Below are 24815 nucleotides of genomic sequence, written 5' to 3'. Positions count from 1 at the left end.
TCCAGCTGTCGTCTTCTTTTTTAAGGATAGAAAGAGAAATGTTTCTGTCCACTTCCAGATTATATATCCTTTATATGCAAATCAATGGAAAATCATTATCTGCGTCTCTTGTCTTTTGCTCTTCACATAGTAAGTTTCCTTTAGGTTAGATATGGGTTAATCCTGTCTGTTACTATTTATATCTGTATGTCCCCCTAAAGCCTCATGGGATTATAGGCTAGACCTTTGAAGGCGATTGGATCATAGGAGCAGTATAGCTGGCTTGCTGTTAGGAGGTAGGGCCCGCTAGAAGAGGCCAGTCACTGTGGACCTGACAGCACTGGTTATAGAGCATCTCCTTCTTGTATCCTCCTTGGACTCTCTGCTTCCTGGTTGCCATGAGGTGAGCAGCTATTTCTCTGATATGCTCCTCTGCTACGCCATGCTGCCGTGGAGCCAGGTGACTATGGACTCAAATGTGAGCCAGAGTAAACCTCTCCTCCCTTTAATTTGCAGGTGTTGAATACTGTGTCTCAGCAACAAGAAAGTGACTAAGATAATGGCTTAGAAAAACTGAGTTCTTAAGAACTAATAAAAAATAACGAAAGGCATGAACATATTTCAGTTTCATTTCATCAGATTTGCTGACATCTGGCTGAATACTTAATTCTAAAATGGAGTAACGACCTTACACAGTTGTCAAGGATTTCTATGCCTTTCATAAAATTATGTGAGAATATTTTTAATTTTTAATTTTCTCAGCAGCTCAACAAAGCATCACTCAAAATTATTTCATGAGTGTGACCTTTATACTTCATTATGCTTACTACAAATTAATTATTATACAAGCTTTTATAAATGACATCCTCAATATTTTAAGCAAATACAACTGCTTTTGAATCTCACAAAAAAGGATTTATATTATTCTTGGTTGTTGAAATTAAGCGCTCGTGACAACTCATTAGAAAAGGAAATACACCCAATAAAACTTTCCAAAGTTCTCAACTCAGAGCTCAGATCCACTTGAAATTGTAAGCTACTTGTAATTTTTCCTACAGTGTTAATTTCACAGATTATTGTATTTCCATTTTTTATCCTTATTGTATATGTCACCAACTATTTTCCCCTCCTTCAGTTTTTTTCTACATAAGCAAATTAAAGTGAAAGAGATAATTGTCCACGTCATTTTAGGCCAAAATTGCTTTTGTATAAATATACACAAATATCAAAGTGATGGATTCCAAATCAATAACTATAATTATCTAGTTATTAGAGACTACACTGCCTCATATCAGTCATGTATCTCTTGCCTTTTCATTCAAATAATCATTTAATGACTGAAGGACTCTGCGCTGTCAATTAATTCACATTCTAGCTTTCAAGCTATAGCACACACAAAATATTATTAAATGTTGAGATCAAAATATAGTCAAACTGTAAGTTTATAAGCAGGTTTCAATATTAATTTTCCTGATAGCCTACAAAGAGATCTGTATACTAATTGGCAAATTGATACTGTGAGATCACATCTTAATTTTATTTTCCTCCAATCTAAAGATCCGCAATAGGGCAGAACTCTGGAGAAATTGGCACAGGAAAAGACTTTATGAACAAATCTTCAGTAGCATGGGAACTAGCACAGAGAATCAACAAATGGAATCTCATCTTATTAAAAAGCTTCTGCACTGCAAAAGAAACCATCAACATCATTAAAAGACAACCTACAATGTGGGAAAAAAATTTTACCAGCTGCTCCTCAGACAAAGGACTATTATCTAAATTATATAAAGAACTCAAAACAACTAGCCCCCCCCAAGTATAAAGACCCGATTCTAAAGTGGGCATCTGAAATGAACAGTCATTTCTCAGACAAAGAAATAAAAGCAGCAAGTAAATATATGAAAAAATGCTCCACATCACTGTTCATTCAAGAGATGCAGATGAAAACAACACTGAGATACCACCTCACCCCACAAAGAATGGCTGCTATCAAGAAATCACACAACAACAAATGTTGGCACCGTTGTGGGGAGAAAGGAACCCTTCTCCATTGTTGGTGGGAATGCAGACTGGTGCAAAATCTATGGAAGTCAATATGAAGATATCTCAAAGAACTAGGACTAGAGGTTCCATTTGACCCAGCCATCCCTCTTCTGGGTATCTTTCCAAAAGAATTAAAAGAAGCATACCACAGTGATATATGCACACCCATGTTTATAGCGGCACAGTTTGTAATAGCTAAAACTTGGAAACAGCCCATCTGCCCATCAGTTGGAAACTGGATAAAGAAGCTGTGGTATTTCTATAAAATGGAATACTACTCAGCCATAAAGAATGAGAAAGTACATTCATTCTTAGGTAAATGGGTACATTTTGAGGATATACTCCTAAGTGAAATAAGTAAATCACACATATGCAAATACCGAATAGTTTCTCTGGTGTAAAAAACTAAAATAGTACTCAAGATCCTAACGGGACAATTAGCAATGTGAAATAGGAAGGAAAGGACCAAAGGTGTAGGGACAGTGAGAAGGATAGGGAAAGGGGAATAAGGGAAAAGGAAAAAAAACTGAGAAAATGTAAAAATGGAATTAAAGTGTTTGAAGGTGAGGAGGGGAGGAGGGGGTGAAGGACGGGGTGAAGGGAGGGTGGGGACAAGGGGAAAAAAATGAGAACCAAGGCCTGGCATGTAAAGGTACAAGATCCCAGTAATGAAGGTAACTGTACTGTCTACCTAGAATGTACCAATAAATTCAATCTAAAATTAAAAATAAATAAATAAATAAATATAGATTTGCAATAAATTTTTAAAGTAAATGAATTGCAAGACAAAACATACTCAGAAAGATGATAGAGACTCAATCATTAGACCTCTTCAGTTTTAGTCATCATCAAACTGGGATACTGGCCAGTGAGAAGGTGCTGATAGAACTCGCCGCTGCGTGAGGCTCAAGGTAAGAGCTGTGAACTTTCCAAGGTTGAAAGGGTGCTGGCATCTATTGCCAGCATCCTGAGGCCAGGAAAGCCATCGAGCAACCACTGCACACAGAGTCATGAGTACACAGAGGGAGGAAAGGCAAGCAGGAAAGCACAGTTACTCAAGATAAATTTAGGAAGAATCATTCCAAAACCCCTAGGTTTTAGCACTAGGAAAGTGAGCAATGGGTCAGGTGGTTCTGCCACCTGCCTCTTAAGAGCAAGGTCCTGAGTTCCAAAAAAATCCCCAGCACTAAAAAAGTAAAATAAAAAAGCAAGCAATAAAATCAATACTTGAGTACTTGAGAGTTGGTGGCCCAAGTCTGTAATTCCAGCACTCTGACAGGCTGAGGCAAGAGAATAGCAAGTATGAGCCCAGCCTAGGCAAACTAGTGACTTAATGAGACCCTACCTCACAACTTAAAAAGTAGAGGCTAGGGATGTAGCTCAATGAGAAAGCTGTTTGTTCAATCACCCGAAGCACCAGAAGAATAAAAGCAAAAACAAACAACAATAAGCTTTTAAAGTTGAATGAAAAATGAATCGATTAGAAATTTAAGAAAAAATAGTGCATTAAATTTTTAAAGTCTCTGTAGTAATATAATCACAGTGAAATCAGTTAATTAGAACAATCATTCCACTCACAATGTAGCAATCAATTAATGTTGTCCACCAAGTGGAAATGGAAGACAAACTATCATATTTAATTTTTTTTTTCTGCAGAGGATGTGCTGGCAAGGTAGGACGTGGCACCACTGAGCTAAATCCCCAGCCCCAAACTATTATATTTGAAAAGAAAATAGCTGAAAATTTTCCATTATTTAAAATGTAAAAAAAAAAATGTAGCTAGAAATAGATCCAATCTAGACACAGCACAATAAAATTACAGAACTATAAAGATGAGAAGAAATATTAATACACAGTAAAAAAAGACAGCTTTTTAAAATAAATAAAAATTAGCATATATCTTGCCTGAAAAAGGTCTTTACTGACACAGTTAAATAGCCGTTTGATTTTTCTATTACTTTTGGTATAGAAGACAATTGTGCATTAATTAAGCTGGCTTTGTTTTGATTATATAGCAAAGAAATGGATAAGAATAGCATTATTATTTTTATAAAAATATTCACAAACATTTTACAACAGTTTTGGCAATTTGGAGTTGAATAAATAACGTTACATACTTTTCATCAGTGTTAGTAATGTTTTGAATTCATACCTGAACGGTTATCAGATACCTCTGCAGCCTATCCCAGTTACCTGCTCAGTGCTACAACAGAAAGTGAGGGGAAAGACAGAGCCCGAGATGGGAGGAGCCAAGGTGACCAATGCTTGTGCAGTCAGAGGCTGGAGCAAGCAAAGCCCCTGAACACCCAGGGCTGTGGATATTTATTGGTGACGTCATGGTTAGATCGAGGTAAAGGGGAGTTGCTATGGATCCATTGCTGTTGCAGACAAGGCTTGTAAAGGAAAAGACAAAGCATTCTTGAAGTAGGAACAGAACTGAGAAAAATATGTTATATATATACATATATATATTATATTACATATACAGTTATATATAAAAATATTTCCAACCAAAGTTTGAATATTTAGATGTGCATACATTTTGGAGGTAGAGAGAATCATGTCTTTAGATTTAAATGCTCCTTGTTTTAAAGATGCCTTTTAAATTTTGTGATAGATTTTTGTCCTCCACTCCTAGAATTTATAACCAATCCTATTACTTTTTCCTAAGATAACTATAATCAAATTTCTCTTCTTGCAAAAACCACTATGCACCCTCTAATTAATACTTTTTTAGTGTGATTAATTATAAAATTAACTTTAGTAAAGAGCTGAGTGAAGAGTTACTGTTTAAAGACTACAAAGTTCCAGTTGGAAACAATGAGTTTTGGAGATTGTCAGTGGTGGCTACAGAACAATGTGAATATATGTAATGCCACTAAAAAGTACAATTAAAATGGTTAATATGGAAAAATTTATACCATGCATATAGTACCATGATTAAAAAGAAAAGAAATTTTGGGGCAAAAAGTAACTTTATCGATGTCTTTAAAGAAAAAGGAAATAAGTAGTACCTGCAATATTCTAAGAAGTGACTTCATCACCATGTGTAAGTTTTGGGAGGAGACTGCTTTACAAGTTCCTGGTTGAGGACTGTGCCAATTGATTCTTCCAGTCCTGCCACTGTTTGGGTTAGTGTGGCAGTTCTCCAACAGGAAATTTACGTCACATCAGTACATGGCACCAGTCTTCTACAGCTCTAGTCTCTGTGACCCAAGTTAAAATGGAAATGCCTTGTCATCTCTCTTAACCTTGTGTCTGAGGCAATTCTGAGAATGCTCTTGCAGCAACTGCTTGTTCCTCCTGGGCACCATGCTGTAACTATGATTAGTCACAGAATTCTAGGTTGAGAAACCTTGAAAAGCACTGTGACCTCTCCAAAAGTGGCACAAGCTACACATGCACCATCTTAACAAATGCTCCAGATTTTGTTGGCTTTTGAAGTTTTATCTCCCATTCCTTGCTTCAGGAATTGTTCTGAAAACAACAACTTTGAATCTAAATCTTTTTTGCGGGGGTACAGTGGATTGAACTAGGGTCCTTGCACTTGTGAGGCAGGCCACAGAACCACTGAGCTAAATCCCTGGCCCTAAATCTAAATCTTTCAACCATTGTTTTAAAGCACATGCCCTCTTGCTTTTGCTAAAGCAGGATAGAAGAAAAAAAATAATCACCTTCTATACTAATTATTTTTTTTTCAGTTTTTGAAGGCTATTGCTAAATCAAATCAGATTACAGATAATTTTTTTATTCTCAGAACCTCTCCAAATATTGCAGGATTTGCATTCTGTAATAAATTTGTGGTTATTTTAAAAACTTCTTTCAATTCATATATTTCTCTTGATTATGGGGAGAAGTAGACTCAAATAAGATATTTTATTAATTTTGCAATTTTTTTACAATATAGAACCATGCTCTTTTCTTATGGGAGTCATTTTGCTACAGATTTGCATAGAAAGATCCATTGTGTCTCTAAGATTGCTAATGTTACACGTATTTTTCAATATTTCCATTTGCCAGCCATTCCTGCTTACATTGATTATGATCCACCTGTTGACCTAGATTTTACTACCAAGAATCACTTTTTTCCTAGCTACAACTAATGTATAACACATATCGCAAAGATGTTAAGAATAACATTTATCATCCAACATATATAACAGAATCAATTTCTTTTAAAAACATGCTGGTATATTTTAATATCTAGATTAATTATAACTTTTAAATTTAATAAACTGCCAACAGTTACCAAAAATGATGGCTACATCCCTAATGTGCTTTTCTGTGCACCTACTTGCTACTCAATTTTTAAAATCAACTTACTAAAAGTAGATGCATTTTGGGACCGGGGATTTAGCTCAGTGGTTCCGCCACCTGCTTCACAAGTGCAAGGTCCCAAGTTTGATCCCTGGAACTTCAATAAATAAATAAATAAGTGGATGCATTTGGAATACGTATCATATGTCAGATATTCCATCCCAATAGTATCATACTTACTAAGAGTTTTTACTTCTCTTACATGGAAAAAGCTATATAGAGTCAAAGCTCACCATTACAGAGGGATACGAACTGCACTCCACAGTGCCATCAAATTATGTGTACTCCCCGATGAGCCTGCAGGAGTAGGACTAGTTCACTGAGTCATTTCAGCCCAAGAAAGGACAAGGACAACAAACCACGATGGTAGTCATGATAGTGACTATATTAATAATATAATGTTTGCAAAAAAATCAGTGTTTTACAGCAGATACAACCTGCAGCTCCACAGCCTGCAGTCCAGACATAATCTCTGACCTGGACTGGGCTCCAAACATCTCCAGTTAGGAAAGCAAATAACACTGAGTAAGACCAACAAGATTTCTAAGCAATGATGAATATGTGGAAAGGAGGGACCTGGGCATACACGCCGTAGCAAACCTGCTCTGCCCAGTTCCCCAAGGTGATGAAATGTGCGACTGTCATAAGACTCAGTAATACTGTTATAATTGGGATGTACAGGGAATAGATGCCAGCTGCAGAAACAGTATGCGCTTTGACAAGGGGTGTGTTGGAAGCGATTGCCAGCCCGCGCCTGCTGCCAACTCCACTCAGCTACAAATAGAAATGACGATGCGCAGTGGGCCACAGCTCTCATGGTAGCCTTCACCAAGCACTGCCTCCGGACTGAGCAGGATCTACAATTCCAGTAGCCATGCAGACTCTAGATTAGTTACACATCAGAGTGGTACTACTGCAATGACAGTCACAGTTCACTGGCACTGGAGTCAACAGAAAGGCTTGTCAAACAATTCGGTTTAATTCCTACCCCAACCCTTGAAATAGAATCTTTAAGGGGAAAGAGCAAATCTCGGCATTTTAAAATTTCTCCTATTGTTTCTTATGAATGTAGGTTTGAGAGCTAAGACAATATGAAGTAGTGCAAATACATCATCTTACACCCTTCGGCTGCTTTCCAATTTACCAAGTGCTTCCCTATGTAACTTCTACATAAATACATTTTATAAAAAAGACAATACCTCGAAAATCTCAGGTGCTCAAAATGAGAAATATAGTAAAAGAAAATGAGAGAATGGAGCAATGATGTCTAGAGCTATTTCCACTCTACTGTTCTGACTTACAGTCATAATAATTATGATGACATGAATAATGAGATAAAGAATTAAAAATGATGGCAGGCTTTCCCATGTGCCAAACATTGTACTAAAATTTTATATCTATTACCACATTTAATTTCCATAACAACACATAAGATATTAAACATTCAGTTTTACAATTGAGGAAATTAAGGCTCCAGAAAAATAAGACCGTCTAAGAATATAGAGCAATTACATATTCCTGCCTAGAAACAAACATGTTCTGTCTGACATTCACGTGTGTGTGCTAACCTTTGTGCTCTGCAGCCTCGCAGGTATGACTCACTCAATCAGCGTACAAACTTGCAGCATTGTCCAAAGATTAAACTTGACCTCGCTTTCTCCTCACAACCAGCACCGCCAGATGATGAAGCACATGAGCTTCTCAGTGGCTTCTTCAGCACTGTGTCCTCATGTGTTTGTTCATCAGTGATGTATCGGATTTCCATCCAATCCATTTATTTTACTTCAAATGAACTTGAGATTCCCTGTCCTCAGGTGTAACCTTAGAGTTCTGCAATTCCACACCAGGGTCTACTTCTGATCAGAAGCCCTTGATCTGAGATTTCCTCATTTCTCAGCCTTTGTTAATAAATTATCATGATTCTTACCACTTTTCAGCTCTTTGGCTAAGATCAAGAGCACTATATGTTCTTATCGGTTTAATAAAATATTCCGACTCTCTTGCTCTCTTGGGCTTTGCTAATCTCTCCTCTAAGACTTTAGCGATGCTTTCATGATACTGGCTTCTAGTGGACTCAGTACTATCATATTCCTAAAGGGCTAAGAGCATTAGACCAGTCAGAACTTTTCCAGTTGTAAAACAGAAAAACCAATATAAATTGGTTTACACAAAGAACTTTTTGTCTCGTGAACTTAAGAAATCTAGAGATATCTATATTCAGATAGTCAAGCGATGCTGTCAGGCGCTCTCCTCATTCGTGGCTTCTGCTTTCCTCAGCCCGCACTGTGTCCTTGAGGATTGTGCTGCCATGGTAGAAGGACGGCCTCCAACAGCTAAATCCTCACAGAATGCTCTGTTTGTAAACACACAGGAAAATTTATCTCCTTTGCAGCTGTTTTCACAAGAATCAAAGTCTTGTGTGTCAATAGCTTGGCCCGGTTGACATAAAAATGCGGCACATTGCTTAAGAGATCTGGATTACAGGCCCCCAGGAACAATCTGCCCTCCACCCACCACACAGCCTGGACTACAAGTCAGCTGCAGATGTTGCCCTAAAGACAAAACGCAGTGCTAGTATCAGAGGCTGGTCAGGCAAAAACAATAAGTGTATGTTAACATCGGACTATACGATCTTTAAGACAATACCCCAATCAAGAATAGCAATTCTAGATAAAAATCTAGTATAAAAAATGGAGAGAGGAGGAATACAGTAGGGATGGAAACAGAGTAAATATTTTATTTCCTCCAAATATCATGAAAAAGACTTCTATTATTTCATTTATGCAAAAGTAGAGCCTTCCACGTGCAAAAATAGGTCTTGGGTGGGACTCTAAAGTAGACCCTGCCAGATGGGTAAATTGACCTCAACAGGAAGGTTCTGAGGGGATGCTTTGATTGACAGCATACTTACAATTCAAAAATGGGAGAGGAAAAGTTCAAGAAAACATGGTGTACTTTGAAAAGAACAGCTATTAGTTCTTTCAGGTAAGTGCTCCAATTATTTTTTTCTTTCCATTGCTTTTTCTTAGAATGTGGCATTTTGTTTGGGCAAGGCTCTGGCATCCACTGTTTCTCATTAGTGCTGTGACCCTGGAAAATTTATTTAACCTCTCTGTAAAATACAAGAAGTAAAACAGAACTATCTCCTTAAACTGGTGATAATTAATTGAGCAAATATAAGGAGAAACTTTAGGAGGGAGGCTTCATCATAATAGGTAGAGTTACTATTGTAATTATTTTAAAAGCATGCTTGGTACTCAGCAGGCAACTTAGTACAGAACCTGTTTGGGGAAATCACTGTGTTTGTGCCAGTTCTTAGATTTTTGCCTTGAATTTCTATTATTCAAATACTGTGTGTTATAAGAAATTGATATCAGCAATGGCCTCGATCTCCATATCTCTACAGAACCCAGCATTTCTTGAACAAAAGACTCAATAGATTAATGGAAACAAATGTGCAAATGAACCAAATTTTTTCTATTTCCAGTGCTTCCAATTGTCTTTTCTTTAGGTTCCTAAAGAAAAAACACTGATTAATATAAAAGCATTCCCCTTGGTGCAAAAAATATATTGTCAAAGATTAGTCCTAGAAAGAGTGAAGTGTTCATCCCTAGGAATACATGTTTGATTGGTGGAATTTCATTTTATCCAGGACAGGCAGGAAAAAGATAGTTTGGATCAGTGAACATTCCTGGCCATTCTAAAATCACCCAGTAAAATTTGCCTTTCACATCAGCAAACTTAGAGACCATAGTCATGTCTTCTCACTTATCTTGCATGTGTGCTGGGGCAGCTCTTTTCTCTATCAGACACACGACTCTCTACATTCACTTCCAAGGGTGCGTGGACGGGAACACAAGCAGCCCATTCTCTAGAATAACATCTGAAGTGCCCTGTGAGCAGTGACACACTGCAGAATGGCTACAGATGGCCACCCAGGGACAAGCATACGAAGGCATCGACTTCTGTAGAGAGCAATATGTGCCGGAAAGTGTCGCCAAAGTCTGCATTCCCATGCCACACTGGAGTTGCAGAGTTCGTGCTACTGCCAGAGGGCTTCCTAAGGAGGGAGGAGATTGAGCAGGTGTCCGTTCTTAAATAATTCCTCCCTTTCCATGACAAAGAGATTAAGACCTAATCCATATATGAACAGCTATCTGTATCTCATTGATTTGGAGCACAGCACTGCAGCAAAATCTTTCTTCCAAGTCTCTATGATTTTCTACCTATTTGCATTTTTATACCCTCTGTGCTTAATAGGTTAACGGAGCTTTCATCTCCTGTAATGCCACCTGAAATACAATGTTATCTATTATAAATTCTACCAAAATGCACATTCCATCCAGTGTGCTTAGTAATCATTACTTTCAGAGTTTGCTGGAGCATGGAGCACAAGCTACATGCCTAGAAACCTGACCTTCGAAGGGTTAGTCTCTTCTCATTGGAATCACAGCTACATCCTTGATTTATAAAGTGCATACAAGCATTATAACATTTTAAATATATCGCTGGATGGTCAAAATAAATAGATATACTTTAAATATGCATATAAATTTAACAATCAGATATATTCCCACAAGCTTCAGTATTATTTTTTCAGGGTCATCAAATATATTTTTAATATTCTAGACACTACAAATACATTTTCTTGTCTGCTTCATTATTTCTGGAACTGACCACTCAAGCAGCTAATGGTCCCAAACTATCTCTTTTGTAACATTCCATTCCTTTCAGCTTTTTTAAAATTCATTTTTTCAAAATCTATTAACAGCTTAAATTTACAGTCTACCAACAAAATTTACTTCAATAGAATTATGATTTCTGCAATTGTCTGAACTTCACTAAGTAAAAAAAATACATCATGATCCTCTGATCCATATTATCTGTATTTTATCTATTTGTTTAAAATACTATGAAATATAATTATTTTATACCCAATAATAAGAAAAATTAAAACGCTTATTTTTAACTAGCTTCACAGGTTAAAAAAGTAAAAACTAGTCAAGATCTTTTCTTTTTAATCTTCATTTTTTAAAATGACTACTTAAAGGCACAGGAAATGGGAAAATTATCTGAATAGAGTCAAATGAATAATGTTTCAACTCATATTTTTTCATGAGGGTTACCACTTACCTAACACGAAGCCATAATTCCAGATTCAAAATGCAGCTCTGTAATTTTTTAAACATATTCTCATTAAAGTCAAAATTTCTATAAGTAGGTACCAAAAATTATAAGCAAAGAAATGCAAGAGAATATTTTATTTATCCTTTAAAATTCCAGGGCATTCCTTGGATAGCTCATTCATGTTAGATTTATCCCAAGTAATAAAATGCAAAATAATGATGCACATAATTTGCTTTTGAAGTACTGATGTGAATCACAAAAGATTTCCACGTTAATTGGAGTATGCTTGTTCAGCACTTAATATGCCAGTGATGCCTTTGACTTTATTGCACTGTTGCATAGTTTTTGAAAATATTGTTGGCATTACACAAGTCATCTCTTACACAACAGTGATGAGGACTATAGAAGAAAACATGCTAAGGTGAGATTGCTCCACTGGGCATGAAATCCCTATTATGTCATGTCAATTAAGTGATTTCTGAAACAAGAAGTATTTGTCTAAACTAACACAAGTGATATTCTTAATTGACACTGGGATTCTGATGTCAAGCTTATACTGAGCAACTGCTTATGGCACCTAAAGGAATGAGAACATTTTCTTCCATGACTAAAGAACGTATGCCTGGCACTACAATGCAGAGTATCATAAATTTTGGAACTTTCAGGGAAGGCTACTTCAAATTCAAATGTTTGCGTTAATCTGCCACTATGTTCAGGTTCATTTACCATGCACATAGCCTCTTTCATTAAGAAAATTAAAAGAAAACTAATAATATCATCAAAACACAATAAAACATTCATATATTTTTTAAATGGAGAGGATCAGACAAAACTGTGGCATGACTATTATTATTATAGTTCACATCTCTTTTATTTGCCTTATAAATTTCTAGCAATGTGAATATTAGAATTTAAAACTTTAAAAGACAGGGAAAGTATGTTAATAGATAACTAATGTTTCAATTAAAAAGTAAGACTTCAGACACCAAATTAATAAGAGTGGCTAATGAGAATGAAAATACCTGTGACGCAGTCAAATTTGACAGTTCTTATAACAAAATATAGCAATATTAATACCTCATTATTTTGATAACGTGTATATTTTGGAAGCACTAAGAGAGAATCAATTTCAAAATGAATAAATTAAACTCAATTTATAGAAAAAGAAGTCACTATTTTCCAAGACTCAATGTAAACAATTATATCCTGTTCTTTATTTTGCCTTAAAAAAATGTGTTGCTTAAACAGGATTCTTAAGTACAATTTGCAGCCCTATTCTAATTGCATATAATGTTAAACTAGTATTTGGAATTTGACATTTTATTTATCAGGTATCTATCATGTATTTCAGCTAAACATATTTCACATAGGTCCATGAACAAAAAAAAGAAAAAAGAAAAAGAATAGCTTTAAGTAAAATTTCATCTTAAAACTCTCCCCTCAAATAACTGTCATGTAGTTAGACATTTTCATGAAGCACAATTGGAAATAGCCAGTCTTTGGTGCCTCTTGCCCTTTACCTACTTCTCCCAGCAAACATACCAATTATTATAAGACAGAGCCTTCTGGTAATCTAACCTTAGCTCTTGAACCTTTCCTGACTTTACCTTCTGCTCTCTTTATAAATCTGCTTGAGGTCACTTTTATCATCTTTGCCTCTTACTAGCTATATGCCACTTAAAAGCTGCTTAACTTCACTATCTGTTGGTTTTCTCAAAAATGAAATAGGAATAATAAGAGTATCAGCTCAGAGCTATTGAGAACTATATCAGATGATACAATGTCTAGCATATGTAAAGGTTCAATACACATCACCCACCATTTTTGCTTTCTATATGGATGTTAAATTCTGTATCACTCCCAGATAAATTTTTAAATAAGCAAAACTTCTCATAGACAAGTCCAACTTTTCTATTTTTGTCTTTTCTCCAAATTTCATGCCTTTCCCATTATACTACCTGCTCAACTCGAGTTGGCAAAGGACTCTGTTCCACACAAGAAGGACTCAGGTTGGAAAATGTAGGCAAACAGAACTTTGGGTGAGCATCAATAGGTAACACTTTGCCTTTCTGGTTACCAAACATTCTCTCTTCTTTCTTTGGTCCTTTCTTTCCACATATAGGCTCCATTCAGACCTTCCTCGTGGGAGAAACCAAAGGCCACCCAAATATCATCTCCATCCAAGTCCATTATCTGTGAGGGGTGGTGAATTGTTTAAGCCACTTTCACATATGAATCCATTTGTCCTACATTCACCCAATGCACAGTGATGGAACAGTAGCAATAGTAAAAATCCTATTAGAAACAGCATGCTTGAGAAACACACAGACCCCACTGGTCTGTGGCAATTCGGAAATCCAACTGGGCAGATATTGTGAGGTTTCTTAGACATGGTACAGGAATTTCTCTTATTAAGCTCCAGTGCCTCACTTTAAGAAGATCTCCCTGGTTCCATCTTCTAAGAGATTTTTTTTTCCTTCGCGGTATATTATTTGGCTACAGCAGAAGTAGTAATTCACATAAACTCTATAGGGGACACACAGATTACTCTGTCACCCACATGAGAAGAAGAAAGTCCCAAGATATTTTAAAAATTTTAAGCAACACAAGCCTTTCTTTTTTATGCTTTTGTGTTTGCTATGCTGCAAAAAAGAATCCAGGGCCTGTGCACTGAGCTAAAACTACAGCCATTAAAAAAAATTTTTTTTTTAATTTTGAGACAAGTCCTTGATAAGTTGCTAAGCTGTCCAGGCTGGGTTTGCACTTAGATCCTCCAGCATCAACCTTCCACAGTGCTAGCATTACAGGTGGGACCACCACACCCCACTGTAATCACAAGACTTTACTCTAGATTTGTGAATCATTAAGCATATGAATTTATTTCATAAAGAAAAAGGAAGGGAAGAAAGAGAAGGAGGAGGAGGAAGAGAAAAAAGAGAAGGACCTTAACAAATTTCTGAGGAGATGACTACAGTCCATTTTATTGTATGGTTTTAGTTTTATTCTTTCTTCTTTCTCATTACCATAACCACCACCTTTAATTTACACACACACACACACACACACACACACACATTTTCCTTTCAAATTAAAACTGCAGACATACACTAGTCTGATATTCTCCTAAAGGCAATTCATCAGCTGAAAATGTTTATTGAGGATTTGCCCATTGCAGGCCAGGTGCAGAAACCCTTCACGTCCTAATGAAGTATGAATACATAGAGAAGCCTAGATCCCTGCACCACTCTATGAAAGACATCTGCCTACTGACAGAGCTGTGTACCTGTATTATTAGACTGCTCCATGACCAAGAATTAATGTCTATTTTATTTTGCCAGTGAAATCTTTGGGGCTTGTTTCTCACTACAAGAAATCCCAAAACTTATAAAATCAATTACTCAGGAACATTCTAAAATGTTATTGGATTTTGTTGATATAAGGCATTGAATTATTTTCACTTACCTAAAGGTCGGTGGATAGTAACTGTGATGGTATTTTGTAGCATACATATAATACATTCAATAACAAGCAAAATAAAAAATAGTCGTAACTGGGCATGCTAAGAAATGCAAACTATTTTCTATTCAGCTAGTTTTCTGTTTATCAAATAAAAAATGATATCACAATAAACATTTCTTAAATAGCAGCAAACATTCATAATTTAAACATATAAAATCTGATAGGTAAAATGAACCTAAACTACACATGAAACAAAAAAGTCACATAGACATATCAGTGTATACTTTCTAAGTTTGACAGATCATCATGTAAAGATTAAGCATAATGATTTTTTTTTAATAGCGGTGATTGCCGCCGGGCTCCATCTTTAGCTTTGGAATTACTGATAGCATCCAGCATTATTTCTGTGTTACTCACTTAGTGCACATACATAGGACAGTTTATTGCTAGGTGTGAACTTAAAAAGAAGAAATCCAAATTAACTTTTCAATATAGAATATAACAACCAATACCTTTACATTCTAGCTTGTAGCTTTAGGACAGTGACAGAAAATGTTTTACCTTTAATTGTACCTCCTTTAACTCTTTGGCAAATTGCTAACCAGTATTTCTGTTATGTTCCCTTTGGTTGTTCATAGTAGATGAAAATGTATCTGTGCATAAATTTGTATGCTTGTAATGCTTTAAAAATTATCTAGAATCGATGTATACCTTTTAATAACTGAAAAATAGCTAACTCTAGGGAACTGAATACAGAAGGTAAAATGAGAAGCTTTCATTTTTCTCCTTCCTACAGCTGTACATTGTGTAATTTTTGTAACTACGTGAATGATTCACTCTTGCAAGTGTTTTTAATAGATGTTAGAACTGAATGAGAGACTCTAGAATGGCTTCATTTGCATTAAGCGTCTAGAACAATACCCTGCTCAAGGTAGGATCTGTGTAAATAGTTGTTAAAGGAATAAATCAAGCGATTACACTGAGTGCATTAGCACATGACATGAGGGAGGAGTTACTAACATTGGATTTCACCACAAAAAGATCTTGGTTCTGATAAAATTGACAGCTGACATTAGCTTTCCAGGAACAAATCATAAGAAGGCTTTGTTCATATTGTTCTTCAAGGGCTAATAATAAAACTAAATAAGCTATTACCAAAATAGGTTTAATTATATATTTAATAATGGGTGTAGGAACGTTTTTACGTTCTTTATAAAACACTAAAGATCTTAAATTTTTAAAATAGAAAATATGTAATTTCATTTAATTTGACAAGTAAAAGGTTGGAAGTTACCATCTTTTAAAAATATTTTTCAAATAAATGTTTGAAGAAAGGGTGGTGTGCTGCTAAATAAAAAAGGCTTCTTATAAGTACTATCTTGGTACAGAGCCAGATTCTTTATTTGACTGAAAATACACATTAGCTAAAGTCACACAGTTCACAAGCAAACAGGCACATTTTAGATATCTTAGGTGGAATTTTAATGAAGATAAACAGAAAAAAAATTAAATCATAGAAAACACTTAGCAATCACAAAATGAGCCTATGGAGTATTGAAATGAACACCACCTTTATATTCTATCAATTTTGACTTTAATATAGTGTTTCCTAGAAACTATCGGCACTTGCAAATAAATTATCTGTAAGAGAAATTTCCATTTTAGGACTAGTAAGGGTGTGCTAAAGAAAATACAAATGTGAGGAATTAAGAAGTTTCGAATATGAAAACTAATGCTCACATATGTCAATAAATACTTTCTTAACTTTATTTTTACAAGAACTTATTTGTCACATATATTGGTCACATTCATCAGATGGAATTTGTACATGTACGTTTTTCAATTTTTCCCATCTCCCTCCCCATTCACAAAACCTATGTTTCCATTTTTTCCTTCTATGCAATATTTTCTTTTCCCTCCCTTCCCTTCTCCCTCGCTGCTCCCTTATTCCCTTTCCCATTTGAACATATTCTTCCTACTTCCCAATATTTATTGTCCATTTTGCTCCTTATTTACTCTTTGAGTTCTCACACAAGAGAAACAGTGTGATATTTAAACTTGTGTGTCCAATTTATTTCACTTAAGATTACAGTCGTCAGGTGCATCCATTTGCCTACAAATGACTCAAGTTCTTCCTTCTTTATGGCACATTAGTATTCCGTTATATATAAATATCACATTTTTTAAATCCATTAACCTTTTGATGGGCTTGTGGGATGTTTCCAAGACTTAGCTATGATAAATTGTGCTACTGTAAACATGGTTGTGTATATATCACTGTGATGCTTTTAACTATCTTGGGAAAATACCTAGAAGGACAACAGCTAGGGTACTTTTACCACCTTCTTAGGAATCTAGTTACACTCATCCTTAACTATTAGTCACTTATGTGAATATATACATCTTTATATGTCTAGTTTCCTAATGGAGAATCTTACAAGTAGTTATCTCTCAGAACCATTACTGCTATTTGATTTAATTATGCATTTTTCTAGGAATATCTTGAAGTTTAAGTAATATCTAGCATTTTATAATGCTTTTTTTTTTCTTATTTCTAAGCTCTATCATTTGGTCTATTGTATAAAACTACCTCTATGCCAGTGTTTCTCAGTGTTTTCTGCTGCATAGCTGCATCATGATTACTCACAGTGTGGATTTCTGGGACCTAATCAGACCTATGGAATCATTACTTTCTAAGGAGTAAGGACAGAAAACCTGCATTTCGAGAAAGAAGCTTCATGAGTTCTTAAATATACTGCATTTGCACTGAATACATTTGCACATCAATTTTTAGCTAATCAGAATCAGGAAAGCCAGAAGAAGAGGTGTGTAAAAGAGAGGGAAATTAGAGCACTAATTTCAGACACTCTACTCTGTCCTCAGCCAAGCCTTCAGAGAATACAAGCCCTTGTGCCCCATCCTTTCTTTCCAGCAGAATTAGTTCTTTAACATTCTTTCACCTTGAGTCCACAAGAAGGACCTTTCTCTTTTGCTCCAGTCAAGAGCAAGAATGAAGTGAGAATCTGTGAAGAGAAGATACACAAGGAGCACACCTTCCCAGACCAAAGTCCTAGACCTTTCTCATTTTATGGTCCACTGTCAAAAGAATTCAATTTGGTTCCGACAATCGTGTCTCATGGGGTTAAAAAAAAAGTGTTGCTATAACAGTATTGTGAGACCTTTGAAGAATACGGAGGAAGAGACTTCTCATTGTTTTCGTACATCTAGAATAACTTAATCTATTTAAAAATCACCCCAAATTGGCAAAAGAATAGAAAACTAGAATAGAGTGGCCAGAAATTGAGCCAAATACATAAATATAGTCAACTGAGAAAGAAGAAAAGACCACGCAGTGGAGAGAAGATAATCGTTTCAACAAGTGGTGCTGGAACTACTGGACCTCCAGATGCGAGAAAATGAATCTAGACACAGAGTTTACAGTGTTTGCAAAAATTAACTCAGAATGGATCAGAGGCCTAAATGCATAAGACAGAACTGCAAAATTCTCAGAAAATAACATGGATGAATAATCTCTATTACCTTAGTTATGGTGGTGATTTTTAGCTACACCAACAAAGGCATGATTTGTGAACAAAATAACTGACTGGCTGAAATTCGTTGCAGCTAATTTCTGCTGTGCAAAAGACTCTGAAGAGGATGAGAAGGGATGCCGCAGCGTGGAAGAAAAGACTGCCAAAGACACAGCAGATAAGGGGCAGCTATTTCAAATATATACAGAACCCTCAAAACTCAACAATAAGCAATCAAACAATCTGATAACAATGGCGGGGGGGAGCCAGGCATGGTGGTGCACGCCTGTAATCCCAGCACTCGGGAGGCTGAGGCAGGAGGATCACTGTGAGTTCGAGACCAGTCTGGGCTACATAGTGAGTTCCAGGTCAGTCTCAACTACATAGTGAGACCCTGGCTCAAAAACAAAACAAAACAACACAAAAAAGAAGGGACGAGGAGGTAGCTCAGTGGCAGAGCACTGCCCAGAAAGCTCTCATGGCTCGGTATCATCCTTACCACCAAAAACAACAACAACAAAAAGGCAGCAACAAAAGATGCAATTAGACACTTCACTTAAAAAGATACACGAGTGAAATATAATTCAACATACATTGCTTTAGGCAATTGTAAATATAATGAGATTCTAGTACAGACCTTTTAAATGGTCAAACATCTACAACGACAGGACAGAATGCCGACAAATGTGGCTAAAAGGAGCTCCCCCTCATGGCTGATGGGAATGCAAAACTGGCACAGCCACTTTAGAACAGTACGGTAGATTCTTATAAAACTAACAAAATAAGAAATTTTAGCATTCACTCTCCCTTGTATTTACCTACAAGAGCCAAAAATTTACCTTCATACAAGACCAGGACACAGATTACTTACAGCAGCTTTATTCGTGATTTTTAAAAGTTGAAAGAAACCAAGATGTCCTTCAGTAGGTAAATGGATAAATAAACTGCGTTGTATTTAGGCAGTGGAGTACGGGAAAGAGAGAAAGAGAGAGACAGTATGAGTATGTTGAGAGAAATACCAAGCTATGAAAAGATATGAAGGAAACAAATATCAAAAACTAACTGGAAGAAGCCAATTTCCGGCTACACATTATACAATTACAACTCTGCCATACGGCATTCTGCGAAGTGGCAAAAGTGTAGAGGTACAAAAAGAAAGTAGGTGCCAGGGGTTGAGAGTAAAGATGGAGAAGAAAGACAGCAGGGGAAATAAAATTCCTTTGAACATCTCAATAGCAGATATTTCTTTATGCATTTGTGCAAACCCTTAGGATTTCCACCACCAAGAGTGGGCCGTAATGTGAACTGTGAACCCTGGGTGATAACGATGTGTCAAGGAAGGTCCAGGGACTGTAACACGTGTGCCACTCTGACAGACAGGCAGGAATAGTGTGCGAAGCTGTGCTCCTACGGGGACAGGGGGTTGTGGGATCTTCCTCTGTACTTTGTGCTCTATTGTGCTATTAACCTAAAGCTGCTCTTTTAGAAAATATATATATTTTTAAAAGAAAGCTAAGGATTGAATATGCGAAGAAAAGCCCCAAACTCTTCTTTAAACTCTTTTCTCAGACCATTAAGCTCTTCAAGTAAAGAACTGGAGCTATTTAAACACAGGACTTTAGAAGTATTTGATTAATATGGATTAACCAGTTCTTTCTCAGTTTAGACTAAATTCTTGTTATCAAATCAACAGAAATCAGATTAGAAGAGAGCTAGATCATGAAATTAAGATATTATTTCACCCAGAAGAAAATGCCATTCTTCCTTCTCAAGAGCAAAATTTGGGCCCAATAAGACTGCTTCAAGCTTCACCTAAATAGGCCTGCTAATACTGAGCAGAAGCAATTCAACCAGTCTCGAATGCAAGTTTCCTTGCGCAGAGTCCTCCCACCCTTAATTCTCTCCTTGTAAACATTGATAGTATGTACATTACCTAAAACATGATTAAGTGTTAACAGTTTAAAACTGGGGCAAGAATTCCTGGAAAATCATGCTTTCCATCCTCAGATGAGGGAGGGTCTTTGTCAGCAAAGGACTGAATTCACCTTCTGTTACCACCAAAAGGGAGGTCCTTGGGGAGCTGCTACATGCTTGTTATATAGGCTGATCGGTATAGCAACCCAGGACTTTCATTCTTCTCATAAGTGGAATGTATTTGGTATTTTCCAATGAGTCTCAGACATTTTAGCATGATGAGCTGAGAGATTTTTATCAGGTGCAGAATAGCTTTAGGACGTGTGTGAAAAGCAGAACACCTTTGCACACCTAACTCTGTTTAAGAAGAAATCATTTTAAAAGTTGTAGGTTGTGATTATAAAACATTTTTCTCCTCATTTCATTAGTATACATCCATTTTTCAATTTGAGAATCAAACTTTCCGCATCTGTCATTTTGTCCTAAGAAGCAGAAAAATACAAGAAACTTCAAAGGTGGCGCTGTTTTTAGTTCAAGGCTAAATTCCTGTTATCAAATCAAGAGAAACCAGATTGGAAGAGACCTAAATCATGAGATTAAGACATTATTTCACTCAGAAATAACTGGTCTTGAAAGGCCAATTACTTACACTGTCAAGGGTTTGTTGGTGGTGGTGGTGGTGGCGGCTTTGATTCTGCGTTTCTTGTTTTGTTTTGTTTTGTTTTCTAGATCCCACTCACGCACCGGGCATCACGTTCATTCAGATTATTTTGGTCACTACTTCTTTAACATCTTGGAAAGAAAATCCCTATCCATATAAAGTTTAGATTTAATTATAGTATGTTTCATCTTTCTCTTTTTTGCACAGAACCATTAAAAGCAACTGTAGTTTTAATGAATTAGGGTAAAATATAAAAATATGAGCTTCTTCCCACTCTCCTCAGCTTGAAGTTTAAAAACCACTCTGCTGAAATTTCCCCCATTTCACCCACAGCACCTCTCCTTTGTTAAAACCCTACCCATCTTACAAAATGTTTTCCTGCAGAACTTCCTGGATTGCCCCGAACCAGCTGTGCTCTCACCCTTCCTGAGCCCCATGGTACCTCTTACTTTTCTTACGTCCCTTCTCACATTCCCTCTCATCTTGTTATTGCCACATTGCCTAATCTTGTGAAAAAGATTCACCTTGAAAACTAGGGCAGCTTGGTCGCCTCTGGCCAGTTTTGCCTAGCTAGTGCTTTGGACGTATTAGGCATGCATCGACAATGTGTTCAACTGACTTTGTCTTTTAGTTTTTGGGGAGGAAGGGCAGAAGGAGCCCTTTAAAAGATATCAATCCTCTTGAACTATTTCAAAGTCTTAATAAAAAGCATTGAAATTTCTTGCTTGCTTTATTTTCTTGATAACAGTGGCAAAATGCTCTCAAAATACTTCTCTCTGGAAGAGCCATTCTTTGCTTATCTTTTTACCCCCATTAAGCTTTTTGGTGCATTTAAAGCAAACGATGTTACACTTACCATTAGGATTTTGTACCTTTACATGATATGTCTTGGTTCTTAATTGTTCCCTATACCCCTGCCCTCCCTTCACCCCCTGGAAGAGCCATTCTTTTCAGGTACCAACTGTAAAATTAGTGCTTTGAAATTTCATTTATTTCTGGTCCCTAAAAATTGCCGTGCTCCTACCTATGGAATTAATGTGTCAAAGAAAAGTTCATTTCTTGTCATATTTCCTTGTCTTTAAGATTATACTTAATGCTATTAAAATATGTGAATAATACAGCTATGCACTATACAATAATATCTCATTGCTTTCTCCTAAGAAAAAAAATCTAATTTCTCTTTTAAAAAGAGAGTTGGTTAACAGATAACATGCCTAAAATAGAAGTGAGAAATCTGGAATTCAGTCCAGTTGTGATGGATTGCTTTTATGAGACCCTGTATAAGTTGTCTCCAAACTAGGAATAGTTGCCTGCTTTACATTGTTATGAGGCTCTATTAGGATAAAATGTGTGGTAGCATATCAGAAAGTGTACTGACTGAATAAAAACTAGGTCAGTGGTAAGGACAAGAGTGCTGGAGTCTGCCTTTTGGGTTCAAATTGGGATACCATGTATTTCTCCTTTGCCTGTGTCTGACACCTCCTGTGTAAAATAGGAAGATAAAAGAACATATTTCTGGAGCTCTTGAAAGGAGAAAAATCTTAAACATCACTTAGTAATATATCTAAATTACTGTAACACTGCACTTTCGATACGAATTTTGTTAAGCTCTTTTCATTTCTAAAATACTTCAAGCTGCATTACATGGCCCCAGCAAATGACTGGCTAATATATAAATTTCTGGAAGGACTTAAATGTTTAAACAATTTTATAGAAAAGAACTATACGTCACACAAAATCTCGTAAATAACAGTAAATATGGAAATGGCACAACTATCTTCAATATTCAAACTAAGTAGCTGGCATTCAAAAACAAATATAACTTTTATCTCCGTAAGTGAGATAGCTTAACACTTAACTTCCAACTCTCCCTTTTTCTAATTCAATATGTGAGGAAAAAAAAAACTTACCTCTAACTCTAGATCCATGACCTAAGGACTTCAGAAAGGGTTTAACTTCCTTTTCATAGCAAGGGTCCTGCTCCTGTGTAAACCCATAGAAAAGCAAGCATTCTATACATATAATGCAAAGCACTGTTCATTTTTGGATAGCAAACTCTCAGCAAAAAAAAAAAAATCTTCTGGTAGCATATTTTGACAATTCTTATAATTTGCGGTGATGTTTTCATTGCAGTGTGTCACACAGGAAGCCACAGAAGGATTAGACATAGACCAACTCATCCACATTTCTTCCCGCCAGTGATCACATTGCCGCCTGCCAGCGTCCTTAACTTCCCTAGTGCCAACTCTCCCGTTGCCCTGTAGTACGTCCCCCTATGTTCATTACTCAATAGACACATCATATAGGCAAAAATGCCATTATCTGCATTTATTACTGTGTGATTTGATCCTTTAGAAATATCTGAGTCTACATCCAGGTTAATGTCATGTAAGGCAAAAGTATGCCGACTGGATTTTAAAAACCAGAGAAGCTTTAGTAAGAGGGAAAGAAAAAGTGATCTGGGGGAATAAATGGATCCTATAAAAATCGGGTCCTTGTTACACCTTCCTTACAGTTTTATTCCTTACAGAGTAGAATTCTGGAAATCCAGAAATCGTATATGCTTCATCCAAATCTGAGCTTTTGAAAAAAAAAATCTTGCAGCTTTCTTGGACTAATAAAAGCAAGGTAGTATGTTTGCTGACACAATGAGAAGGCTATATTGGAAACTTAATATTTTAAAATTCTAGGTCCTGAGTTACTTTTTGGAAATATAAATATGCCCAATGTCGTGAATGGTTAAAAAAAAAAAAAGCTATATGCTATATGAGTGTGCTCATCAATTAGTCACTTTTAATATTTCTTTTAATTAATAATATTATTTCAGTGATTTCATTTGATATTATGAAAAAATTAATGGCGTAGTGAGCTTTTCTCAAAAATTTCCCCTCTTGATATTCAAAACTGGGCTCCTGGTTCTAATCTAGACTTCCTGGATACTCTTCCAACAAAGTGTTCCCAGACTTCTCTTCCTCCACTCACCCTTATTAAATTTTTATTCAACCTTCTACTCTATACTCTCTGAGTGATTTCATTCACATTGATTGTTTCAGCTATAAATCTGTAATATCAACTTGCAAGCCCTAACCAAGGTCCTGTAGTACAGATTCAGTTTCTAACTGCAGAACAGTCTTCAGCTGAGATGCTGCATCATTTGTGAATTCAGCTATCAATTTGAGTAATTATGAAGCCAGGAATACTGTCTTTTCTCCTCACATAATGGCTCTTCGTAGTTAACAGTGTGGATTCTGCAAACAACTGTGTTTCTATGACTGGATATTTTTTTCTCGTTGCTTCCCAGAGCACCGTTTGAAAAACTGTACTGTAATATTTCTACGTGATAAAACAATTACTAATTTACATGCTTGTAGCTACCAATCACAGGAAGAATTTTATTGCTTAATAAGCCAGATTTTAAAAAATTAATCCTGTATTGTTACCATACCAAACAGTGCCTAACACAAAGGAAAATTCAATGTTGACAAGTGGCTGCCTCAGTTATGAAATTCATAAGGTGGACTCGATTACCTTCTCCTTTGTCACTGTTATAATTCTTTAATTCAGAAAGCACATGATTATAATTTTCCCACTTACTCTTCATTCATCTTAAAAAAAAAAAAAATCTCCCTAAAGCTTACATTTCAAGTAATACCATTGGTGCTTGGTTCAGGGAGAGTGAGGACGTGCACTGTCCTAATTGTAAATGTGAAGGAGCAGAGGGAAGAACGGCCAGGCATTAACTCTGTTTCACGCCCTCAAGGAAGCACGAATGGAAGGTCTCTGAG

The 24815-nt window shown here is 36.3% G+C and overlaps 1 long non-coding RNA gene across 1 annotated transcript in view; it reads left to right on the top strand.

Annotated features, from left to right (window-relative positions):
• Window positions 1-9150: 9150 nt before the first annotated feature.
• LOC104851420 overlaps window positions 9151-24815 on the top strand; it is a 58243-nt gene continuing 42578 nt past the window's right edge. Inside the window, exon 1 of the long non-coding RNA XR_777221.1 lies at window positions 9151-9324. This is a non-coding gene — a long non-coding RNA (uncharacterized LOC104851420). The remainder of the gene's footprint in view (window positions 9325-24815) is intronic.

Source organism: Fukomys damarensis, unplaced genomic scaffold, assembly GCF_012274545.1.
Source record: "Fukomys damarensis isolate Sample0158 unplaced genomic scaffold, DMR_v1.0_HiC HiC_scaffold_3, whole genome shotgun sequence".
Lineage (NCBI taxonomy): Eukaryota > Metazoa > Chordata > Mammalia > Rodentia > Bathyergidae > Fukomys > Fukomys damarensis.
This window is presented reverse-complemented; position numbering and strand designations above follow the sequence as displayed.